Source organism: Chinchilla lanigera, unplaced genomic scaffold (assembly GCF_000276665.1).
Source record: "Chinchilla lanigera isolate Chin_1 unplaced genomic scaffold, ChiLan1.0 scaffold00002, whole genome shotgun sequence".
Classification (NCBI taxonomy): domain Eukaryota; kingdom Metazoa; phylum Chordata; class Mammalia; order Rodentia; family Chinchillidae; genus Chinchilla; species Chinchilla lanigera.
In genome coordinates this window covers 1241835-1253941 of record NW_004955403.1, presented here as the reverse complement: position 1 = coordinate 1253941, position 12107 = coordinate 1241835, and the positions used below count along the sequence as shown (strand labels likewise).

The window sequence follows — 12107 nt, the reverse complement described above, 5'->3', positions numbered from 1 at the left end:
CCCCTTTCTGCCCGGAGCACCCTGGCGTCCTTCTGGTGAGTAACGTCTTCCCACCTGTGGGTCCTCATAGGCAGTGCGCAGCGGAGAGGCAGTGCTCCTGTATGTGTAGAGTAGGCTGAACGGCAGCTGTGGTCACTCATCCTTTGAAAATCAGATGAGCTCGGTGAGCTCCTCGCTGTCCACATCAGTGGGGAGTCTGACGCCCACCCAGGAGCCTACTGTGTCTTATAGTTTCTGAGGGCTGAAGCAACAGTGATCCAAAAACAGTGTCTGAACAACAGAAGCCTTCGTCTCGCAGTTCCAGAGGCGGAAGTCCAGGGCTGCGCATCCTCTCGGGCTCCGCAGGAGACTCCTCTCTGGCCTCTCGAGCTTCTGATGGCCCCGGTGTCCTCGGCTCATCGCAGCACAGCTCCACTTTCTGTCCCTCCTTCACTTGGCGTCTTTTCTCTGGGCCTCTGTCTCCCCGTCTTCCTTCAAGGACACATCATTGGCTTTCAGGGGGCCTATGATTTCATCTTGATCCTTAGCCACAAATCTAGAAGCCCTACTGCCAAACTGGCACATTGTGGGGCTCTGGGCAGATGTAAACTATGGGGTACATGGACCAGCGCACTGAAGGAACCCATGGGATGGTGGTGAGTTTGGGGGGACCTTAAGATTTTCATCGTGCATCTCGTGTCCCTTCACCGTATTAACTTTTTGCTAAACACAGTCCAGACGCAAGGCCAGTTTCTTTCCTGTGTCCCAGATCCCCTCGGCCAAGGTGGGCGTGACAGTTGGAGCAACAACAGGTGTGGCCCGCATTCTAGGATCACACGCTCAGCGCAGACTGTCCGGATTCATGGTGTTAATGCCCTTTGGGACACCGGACCCTGGAAACGTGGCACTCACAGCTCTCCTGAGAGGCCAGACCACATCAGTGCCTATTCTGCCCTCAAGCCCTCTTCTGTGACTCTCAGGGAAGGGCTGGGCAGAAGCACCTCCTCTAGCAGGAGCTCAAGGGCCATCTGTCAGCATACTGCCTCCCCCTGGGACGAGGCGAGGGTGAGAGAAAGAGCACCGGATTTGGAAATTTTCGTACATGGATTGTAAAATCTTCTACTCTTTGAAGTGGTTGAAGGTTTTTACTGCAAATAAGTTCCACTGTAATACACTTGGGAGGTTCATTTAAGCAGTTACTTAATGAGAGAAGGCGCTGATTATGACAGATGTGTTTATTGCTAACTCACTGATAGAAACCAAACAGAAAACATTATATCTGTGTGTGTATGGGATGTACAGTACGTATGCATGCACATATGCACATAATTAGTGCTCCCATGTTTATCAGTGTGTATGTGTATTGTGTATGTAGGCTCTATATACGGTGTATGTATATACTATACATGTCTTATGCATGGTGGAATGCACTGCCCATGTTAGTGTGTGCCTCTACTCGTAGGTGCGAGTAGCATTTATAATATGCATTAGTAAGTACTTTGCCAAGGGATCCACACTGCGCGCCTCGCTCGCCTCACATCAGGAGGCAGCTGTGCTGCTCCCTCCGTTTCATGGACGTGGACTGGAGGCTTGGAGGCGTGAGCTGCCCCTGAGGTCAGATGGTCAGGAAATCTCAGCACCTGTCTCTGGTTGCTCTCTCTTCACCCAGCAGTTCCTGACCCAGGGTCAGCATGCTGCAGTGTTCGCAGTGGATGCGTCAGGGCAGACTGCTCCTGGATCAAAACACCCTTCCTTGGATTTGTTATATTTTCTACGCTGGACTTTCACCACTTTGTCCCAGGAAGTCTGCTCTCTCTCCCACCAATGAGTTATAAACAGACAGTCATACCAGTCTTATAACTGCCAGCAAAGTCAGTGCTGTGATAGAAAAAATAAGCGTTAAACTAGAATAATATCACGTTACTGCTTAATAATTTATGTAATGCTTTATAAAATGCCAATTATGGTCCAGCAATTTCACTTAATCCTCTCGGTAATGCAGTGGGTTAGTGGGGATAAACACAAAGCACTGCTATTAACCCTGTCCTTTTATCTGGCATGCGAAGGTCCAGGACTAAACCGACTTCACTGGCACGAAGGCAGAGGACAGAGCTGCTCTCCCTGCAGCGCTGCCTCTGACCCGATCTCTGTCAGCTGGGTGCCCAGCCAGTCCTGGGTCTGTTCCTCAGTCACCACCATGGGAAGGCGCTGCCTGGGATGTCAAGGGGCTTGGGGGTGCCCCTCAGCAGTGTGTGGCGGTGTGCGCTACCACCTTATGGAGCAGAGGCCGCTTCGCCTGCACAGCTCAGTGGCACTCAGCACAGGCCCCGTGCTGCAGACCAGGGCTGGCGCCGGGTGTGCTCCCACAGGGCTGTGCCCCCACAGGGCTGTGCCCATGCCTAGACCCATGCTCCGCAGCTGCTCCCCCTACACCCCTCAGCCCCACAGCCACCGACTGCCATCTCTGTGGCTTTGACTCTTCCGGGTCGCCATGCTGTGGGAGCCTGCTTCTCTCCCACAGCAGGACACTTGGAGACTGATCTGTCCCTTGTCCCCATCTGTCCACACCTGCAGGTGCCATGAACCTTGCGGGAAGAAAGCGGTGGGGAGAGCAAGCCGAAGCTGGCTGCTCCTTGGCCTCCAGGAAGGCGGCGTGGGGGAGATGCTGGGGGCCCCTTCCCTCCCTCCAGCAGCCAGGAGAAGGCAGAGGTGACTCTTGGTTGAGCTTAAGGGATGGCTTCCTGGTGACAAGATAGTAAAATTGGAGGTGCCATCAGGGAGGGCAGTGGTGTCCGTCTCCTGGACCTCTGGGAAGAGAAGGCCATGGCTTCACTCCTGATGAGGATTTATGGGACACTCACCACCAACAGCAGGGGACCAGGTGGAGTGACATTTCAAAGTCAGTCACACATGGCACAGAATTTATGAAAACGCAAGACCAACCATTTGGGCTCCTACACTAGTAGTTTAAAGTTAAGTCCAGTGGCAATTGTGTGAGAAAGGGGCAGGTGACATCTTGACAGAAAAAATAATCAGTAGAAGGAAATAGCAGTGGATGGCATTGTGTATAATTTACAGTACAAAGGAAAAGTTTGACTTGTTTTCTGGATTTTATTTGGGTTTGCTGGAGGTAATTTTATTTAGGTGCAAAAAAAGTGAAATTTCTGCTTACAAAATAATGTCAGTTTTTAGAGAACATTCTGTGTTTCCCCCCAAAAAAGAGAGAAAATAAAATGGAGTTATTACAGTGGTGCCTTGGTTCACAAACTTGATTTGGTCCACAATTCTGGTCCTGAACCGAATCTATTCCCCATAAGTTTCAGTGTTACCCGATGCAGAGCCCACGAATGGAAGCAAAATTTTGCCGAGTGCTTCTGTTCGCTCACTTGATTGTTCTTGAAAAGAAGCATTCGTGAACTAGGTATCACTGTATTTCCTTCATTTCAAACTCGGTGTAAATAACCCACGGGAAATTTCATCTGGGAAGGTTTTAAATAGTGTAAACTCCCAAATCCTTAGATTTAACTGCCCCCAGCAAGACGCCCACCAGTGTCTTGAAACCAGCATTAGGTCCTGATCTGTGACTGCAAGTAGACTCTGCAGCACGGCGTGGTATGAAAAGCCAGCCCTTTGAGGGGGCGGAGGGCACGTCTGTATTTACCCAAGAGCCGACTAAAACGCTTCCCTTTTGGCCTCGACACAGAATCAGACTTTCAGAATCGGGAAAGGAGCGTTACGCCTTTAACTAGAGCGACTGAATGTGGCGTGTGATCCACTGATACCAGGAGAGTTGCTCTCCACACCTTTCACGGAGCCATCAAAGACAGCGTGTGAACAAAACAGCACAGTGACCTGTCACATTCCATTTACGTGATTCATCAAACTCAGGAAGAAGCCTCACACTTTCTGGACTCGTGATGAACTCCGGGCCAGCGGCAGCTGAGACGCGGAGAGTTCCTCAGGAAAATGCACCCTAAAAATTCACACCGCAAGTCAGTCTTACCAAGTCCCACAAAGTTAGACCAGGGTAGAAGCATGACTTTTGGGGGTTCCAGGTGCCTTTACCTTCCTGGGCCCCTTCTTTCATTAAAACAATTTTACAACTGTGTTGATAGAGAGCTGAATATAATGCAGGCTAGATATGCTATTACACATCCATTTTATCATTTTCAGTTACTTCTGCTGATTTCACAGGAATGAAATGAAGCCATCTTCATGGCCCCCTTGAAGTTGTATGGGCGGGAAGCCAGGGTCTCCTGCCCCTCACAGACACCTGGGCTCTGAGCCGGTCACCAACACTTGGCCGCTTTGGTGAGTAGGGAGGGGCGAGTGGGGCCCAGGAAGGAGTTTGTGCTGCGAACCAAACATGATCACTTGAAGGAGGCCTAACCAGCAGAGAGGGAGAAGCTGAAGGTCAACAGAGGCAGCGCAGCCGGGGCGGATGTGAGGACAGAGCGCGGGTGAAGAGGGTGAAGTTGGCACACAAAGGAGAAGTCACCTTGGGGCCAAGTGAATCTGGTGAGAGAGAAAATGGTAGAGGCGCAGATTTGCAAAGGACGTGAGGAGCAGTTGCCGACAATGCTGCAATATTAGCTGGCATATTACACCACCATTCCTAAAGATTTTATGTCACATTAGCATGAGTTCCCTGTGTGTTGGCCTTCAATATTTCATTCAAAATGTTCTCTCTTTGTTTCTCATTCCTACAAAAAGACAGAGGCAGACTTGTAAGTATACTTAAAATGTGACTTCCAGTGAGCTGTGTGACCATGTTTCCATCTTGTTCTCAGCAGACTGCCCCGAACACTTTGCATCTGTAAAAAATGGACTTAATCATTTCAAGGGAGATTGGTTCATATTCATCTTCTGGTCCTTTACATTGTGACAGCCTGGTTAACACGTCCTTGCTACCCACCACGTTCGGGACAGTGAGTTCCCTAGTAACAGATACTGAAGAGATGACCCATTTGAGCGGAAATTGAAATCAGCAGTTCAATACTATTTTTGGTTTGCCTTCAAAGTCATGTGTGCCTTCCTCTAAAACTGGCACCAATCACAGTGGTAGCTGATAGTACTTTGAAATAACCTTCCAGATATTTTTAGTGTTTTCTCTGCAAAAATACCAACGTTCCAAAAAAGGAAGCCAAGAGTAGCAAACCTAGATGCAGGAGACAATTCAGAGACACCGAAGTCAGCAATGACTTAAGGGACTAACTCCCCAGACCTCATGCTAGGAAACCCATTCCCAATGATGATGGCGCCACCAGCAGGGAGATAAGGTCACAGGGGAGAGAAGTACACTAGCCGGAGGAGGAAGATCCACTGTCCTGTGTGCCACTGTGGATATACACCAGGCGCATGGGAACACCGAGGACATTTCTCTACAGCTGGGGAGGCCAAGGGAGGAGTCGCAGGAAGATCCACAAGAGTGGGCATCCCTGAGGCAAAGACCACAGCTGTCTGTCCAAGACCCGCTTTTTCTTGTAAACACAATGCCCGTTTATGTCCAGTGCAGCAACAGACTCGGCCGAGAAATTACATTGTTTAGTCTCCTTAGTGGTCCTGGGATTATGTTCTAATGATACGCAAACGGAAGCACACGAGGCAGCTGCCTGGAAGATTCCATAAGAGGGAGAATGCCCGGTTAGGTCTTGTCCTTTTTCCTTTCACTCATTTCTCCATTGACATCTCATTGGATGTCACAGTGGAGGCCCCAGCAGCCATCCTGGGCCACAAACCGAGCTTGAGGGTGGGACCACGACCAAGGAGACTGCTTAGGGACAATGAGGGAGAGTCGCCACCTTGAAGGGCTGAAGGGCTCAGAGGGTGCAGCGAAAGAGCATGAGGCCTGCTGTGTGGCAGGCGTTCAGTTGGAGGCAGCACTGGGCTTTACCTCCAGAACACACGGCCCACACCGCATGACTGCTTCAGGGAGGCGAATCCAGTCCCCAGGTCTCCACACTTCATGACCCTGCACTGTTATCCAATGACCAAGAGCTTCTTCCAGAGCCCTTTGCATTTCAGTGACCAGATTAACGCTTGACCGTGGCAGGATCCCGTGGCTCCTTCTGGCTTTGGGCTAAGGTTCTAAGGTCTCAGATGCAGGGTGGAAGCTCCGTGAGCCAGAGGTCAGGTCCAAACACAAGAGGGGCCAATAGCACGAGGAGCCTCCAGGACGCTGCACACACACTGACATTCTGGATCAGTGAGTGCATGAATGAATGAGTGAAGGTTTCACTGCTGGGAAGAGCAACTCCCTTTTCTTCATCTCCCTTGGAAATAAAGAAATATTGAAGCATCCCTGACCTCTCAAAACTAACGTGTGCACATTCTTAAACACCGACTGATGCACCTTAACTGATTTCTTTATTTTTGTCCATTTAGCCAGCAGAAGAGGCAGTAAAACACGAAGGAAGATCACTGGGGAAAACCGGACTCCAGACACCTCTCTGCAAAGCCCCCACCTGTACTCAGGCAGGCGCACGCACAAGAGCAGGCTCTGTGTTCTTGCTCCACAAGGCGCCTGATTCATGAGAGCGCCGCAGGAATTTAATTAGTGAAGGAATGCACAGGCTTAAGCACTTCAGATGTCATTAAGCACCGCGGAGCCGGGAGGGAGGAGAGGAAAGCGGACAGATGTTGGATTCAGCCCGTGCCTGCGGAACAGATCGTTGCCCACGTCGTGTTTTCTGTTTGGGCCGCTCTTTGGTAGATCCTGTTAATGATACTTCATTCCTGCAGGAGCAAGTTTAAATGGGCCTGATTTAAAAGGAAGAGAAATGCACGTTCTGCCACTTGCAGGGAAACAGGCCAATTTTTTTAAAAAAACCTGATTATTTCCGCTTGCGTTTTCTAAGACTTGAACCAGGCTTTGGGCAGGGACGACGTCCTGGTGCTGCCACCTAAGCACCAGCGCAGGGCGGTTCTGGGCCCTGGTTGGCCACAGAGGCCCGACACTGCCAGAGGAGACTTAAGCCAGACAGTAATCAGCTGAAGTGGACTCAGCATTTGCTGCTTCCCCACCAAAATGAAAGATGCATTTTTACAAACAGGGGCAAGAGTCCAGCCTCAGTACTGACAGAGAAGCACGAAACACAAGCATTCCAAGGCCCGATTCCCCTCCCGCCCTCTCCGGGCATATATCGCACCTTCGGCAGTGCTGGTCTGAGGCTTTCTGTGCTGACATCTCAGGCCCTCAGTTCTGCGTGATAGAAAGGGAAGGCAAAGACGTGTGCCAGCTACTCTTGTTCTGCATCCACATGCAGGCTCCAGCCCACGTTTGAGTATTCGGAGGAGCACGTTGCTTCTCTCAGAAGTGTTGGGGTAATGGTGCTCAGCTGCTGATTGCCGCCAACCCTCAATCACGCTCTTTGTAATGCCAAGCACTCTCAGGATGAGGAGGGAAATCAGAAAGGCAGCCTTCCTCTCGGGGCACCTTGATTGCTGGACCTCCCCACTCCAGACTCTAGAAATTAGTGCTGTGCTCTCGCCACTGTCCACAGGCTGCTTTATGCCCCTTTCCGCATTTAACCCTCCCGATACGCGTAGTGCAGTGATATGTAGGGTATCCGATCCCAAGAAGGAAAGCACTTTCTAATAGTTGGATGGGATGCCAAAGGTTTTCGACAGTTAGGTATGCTCCTTCTACAGTCTTTTCCTTTCAACTTTTTTTAAAAAAAATTACATTGCGTATTTTCAATTTACTCTTTCATCCCATCACCAACGATTTGTTGAATGCCTCCTCGGTAAGATACAGCCCTTATATGCACAGTTAAGCTGGCAAGCAGCAATGAGAGAGAGAGAGAGAGAGAGAGAGAGAGAGAGAGAGAGAGAGAGAGAGAGAGAGCACTAAACAGGCTGCACAGGGAAGTCACCGCAGTTTCCAGGATCAAGGTCGCTGTGACCAGTTGTGCTGGTTGCCTGGGTGAAGAAGGTACACATCTTTGCACCAGTCTGAAATGTTTCCAAATGGAGCAAGGGAGTCTTTCCCTAAATGTCATGAAAGCATTCTCCACGTCAGCAGTGAGCCATCAGGATGTCCACGTCCTTTACTAACTATGATTTTTAGGTAACTGTATCTCATATTTTTGTACTGATAAATTTAAAGTGTCAGAACGTGATATGGTGCTCGTTCCGTGCAGCGTCCTGGAAAGAGGAGAGTGTGGCTGTCACAGACCCTGTGGCCAGGTCCAAGGACGGCCAGGCGAGCATGTGCTCCGCCCTTTGTGCTGTGTGTGGATGCGGGTGACAGAGGTCGCGGGGCAGGCTGCTGCAACGCTCAGAAAGTGAACAAAGCCAGAGCAATTTCGACACGATATGCCTGAAGTCAACAGCAGCAGACTGAAAAAGACTTTTAAAAAGTGCAATCTTCTAGGAATAATTTGTAGTAAACCCTCCCTCAGTAAACATCTTGCACTAACATTTCCCGAACAGTTGAAGAAGAGCCAGGGTAAGGGTACCTGCCTGAAGAAAATGTTACATATAAATTGGGACTTTTGCTTTTTTTTAATCCAGTGTTTAAAACACCAGCCAGGTGTGACTTAGTAGAAAAAAGCAAAATTCACAAGCCCTGAAGGAAAGCACTCTAACTCGGGGGCGTCTGTGATGAGGTCCCCTGGGTGTTCTTCGGGAATCCCCGTGCCACCTGTGGTGCTTGATGCCACTGCCGCCCCGTAGAGGACCCAGTCCCCTTAAAGCCATTGTTCTCCATCGTGGGAGCCACAGGGCATCTCCTGCTCTGCTCTTCTGAGGTGGACTCAGCCTCCCTCGGAGTTGTCAGCACTGCCTGCCTGCCCAGTGTCTCCCTCTGACCCGGACCCAGAGTCCCAGAGAGCCATGTGCTTTGCCCAATCTCCCGGAGCTGGGAATGGCTGCATGGCTCAGGCATCATGCAGGCAGGCCCCTGCGGCTCCACCTCCATCTCTCCCCATCCCGACTTTCTCTGTCCTTCTCCATTCCTCTGCTGCAGCCTGGCGTGTGAGCTGCAGACACCCAGAGAGCTCCGTGATTCCTGTGTGTGACTCTCCCCACCCCATGGCTGGGGGTCCTGGGACAGCAGCTAACCAGGAAGACACAACCACTGGAGAGCTATGTCTCCTTCAAAGCACCCTGCAAGACGAGGCCAGAAGAGCTGAGCGGCTCAGTGGCGTGGAGCGACCCTCATCAGTGCTGAGCATGGAATGAACTTTAGCACCGAGCTCAGGATGGCCCGCTGTCCACCCTCGTGCTCCTGTTGGCTCTTATCCACTTGTATGTGGACTGTGGTGCCACCCTGGTTCCGGTACCCAAGTGGGGAAGGTGGCTTGGCTTCATCTACGCTGCTGGGCCGTCTGCTGGGTGATAGTTACCCGAGCCTCTCCACAGGCTCCGTGCCACTGCTGGGCAGCTCTCCCAGCTGAGAGCTATTCTAGCTGGTGCCTGGCAGGCCTTCCATCCCCATAGCCCTCGAGTCCATGCACTGGATGGTCCCATGCACCTCAGGCCAGGTTTTATGAAGGAGGAACAGGGATGCTGCCCTCGCCTGGCCCTTTGCCTCTGCCCCTCCTGTGACACAGACAGCATATGCATCTGTGAACTCACAAATAACTCACTAACAGATGTGTCCACTGTGGAGCACAGCACCCCATGGTCAGCTTCCAAAAGTCCTACCTCTGACACATGCGACTCTTGGGGGACGTTCTGGGTCTTACCTTTGGATGGGCTTTCACTCAAGCAGTTACTTCATCAGGGCAGACATTTCATCTGTCTAGATCTCACCGGTAACACAGGGTAAATATTTCTGTGGGACACTTGTCTGCATAAACAATTTGATGGTAAACATATATTATAAATCCATGGCCCACGGGACGGTAGCTCAGTGACAAGGACTGTGACTTGTGGATGGAGGAAAGGCGCTCAAACGCCTCTTCTCGGTCCAGCCAGTGTCTGTGATGGCTGCTCACTGTCCAGACTCTGCTTCCTGGGCAGCAACATCCTCTGTTGTCAGATATGCAGGGTTGGCTAACTCTCTATGTCTCTCCACAAATAAAAGGCAGCAATGCTTTTATTTCCCACAATGCTATGGCCCTTCAGGACCTTTTATATCAAAACAATATCTATCTTCTGGCCTCTGCAGTTCTGGAACACTGAGCGTTTCACGCTGGTCACACTGTGCTGGGAGGCTCTATCCTTCACCCTACGGATGCTGCACCTGGGGCTCTCTCAGAGGTCGGTCCTGTGCTCTGTTGCCAATGACCAAAATCCCAAATCCTACCCAGAGTGTGAAGAAAAATGTGAGTAGCTGCCCATGTGAAGGTTTTCTTTGCAGCACGGGTGTAGAGTAACGTTCTCCTTCACACTGCAGTCAGTGTATGTCTAGCAGAGGTATCTGTACTCAGACAGGTGGTCCCTGGGGCCATACCCTTGCAGGGTGTGCATCCTTCTCTGACTCTTGGTCTCTCTGCTTCCTGGTGACCATGTATTGAGCAGCTTTTCTCTGCTGGTCTCCTCTGCGTGCTATTCCTGCCTCAGAACCAGCTCACCATGGACTGACCCTTCTGAATCTGAGCCATCATAAACTCTTCTTCCTTAAATGGTGGGTGTTGGGTATTATATCTCAGTGATGGACAGAAATGTGACTAAGACACCTGTGTAGTCTTGGGTCACCCCTGCCTCTGCCCCTGTGGCTGGGGCATATTTTCTACTTTATTACTGTTACCTCTCTGTTTTTCTCAGAATGGTGATTCATGGACTCTTCTTGGGCCCCCTGAAGATGAGTGGGGCCCCACCATATTTTTTTAGAATATCTGAAATTTTTAATCCTTTCTTTACAGGCTACTAGATCACTTTTGATTAAGAAAACTGTAGAAAGCTAGCAACTGCTGCAAGTGAATGCCAGGCGGTGGCACGTGTCAATTTTCCAAGGAGTCCTGCTTTGCGGGATGTCTGAATGCACTGCTCAGGGTCTCTGCTCACACTTGCTGGAATCATTTGTGCAGGTTTTAGTCCACAGGTCGCTTTTCCCTGTATTTCTTTGTAAACTCTTCATCATTCTTAGAGAATTTTTTACGGCCCTTAGAGTATTCTTCAGCCTAGGTCAGCTGAGGTTCATTCACATGTGCTGCGAGGGACTGGGTTACTTGGTCAGTCTTGGTCGCCAACTTCCAGTTCTCAGCACTAATTACCAGCAGGCAAGCTTGCCCCTTTTCCTCCGTGTTTGGGTGATAGATCTTTGTTTAAAGGTGATCTTCGGTGCTTTGAATGGGCACTCAGCCTGAAAGCTGATTTCAATTCTAAGGCCCCCTTATCGTATGGAGGGCTGTCAGGGACAATAAGCCCCTGCCAAGTCACTGAATTAGCTTCATCAACCTGGATGTTAAGGAAGTTTTTCATTCCACAAGCTCCTTCATCAGCCCCCTGCTGGTGCCATCTTCCCCACTATTTAAAGGAAGTATGTTCCCGATTCTTTTCTCTGCCCCCAGAAAATGGACGTGCTCTTCTTATAGGGTTTGCCTTAGTGAGTGCTTGCAGCTCCTACAGACTTGGCTTGCATTTTGGGGAGTTTTTATTTATTTACTGATTCATTTGACAAAAACCTTGCTTCAGCCCTTGCTGGGTACCAGGAAATAAGACCAGCAGGGGCTCACAGATGTGAGCAAGACCTGGTCCACCTGCCCCAGGAGCGTGGAGGGCAGGAAGCAAGGTCAGCACAGGACAGGTGCAGGGTCTGTGCTGGTGGAGGGAGATGCGGGGGCTCTGCAGAGACCTGAGCAGGCTCACCGAGGGCCGTCCCACAGACACTGCCGGAGTCGCCAAGGACGGGACAGAAAGGTGGGAGCAGCAGGCCAGCCACTGAGCAAGGGGACCAGGCAGACTGGACGGGGAGCTCAGTACCAGTCGGGAAAACTCTCAAGCAGGTGCTGGGTGGTGGGGGGTCCAGGGATGGTGTGGGCTAGAACAGAGCCACAGACGGAAGGACCGAGAGTGGAGAGGGGGCAACATGCGTGGTGAGAAACCCCACGGAGGACACCGATGTCCTTAGACCCCAGGACACAGCCTTACTCTGCTTCAGCAACGTAAGCGCCAACAAGGTGTGGATGATGCGATGGGAGGCTGAGGGCAGGACCAAGGCCTGAGGATGTTCTGTCTGC

At 50.8% G+C, this 12107-nt stretch overlaps 1 pseudogene; it reads right to left on the bottom strand.

Moving 5' to 3' along the window:
• Positions 1-10958: 10958 nt before the first annotated feature.
• LOC102007960 lies at positions 10959-11349 on the bottom strand (annotated as a pseudogene).
• Between the last annotated feature and the right edge of the window lie 758 nt (positions 11350-12107).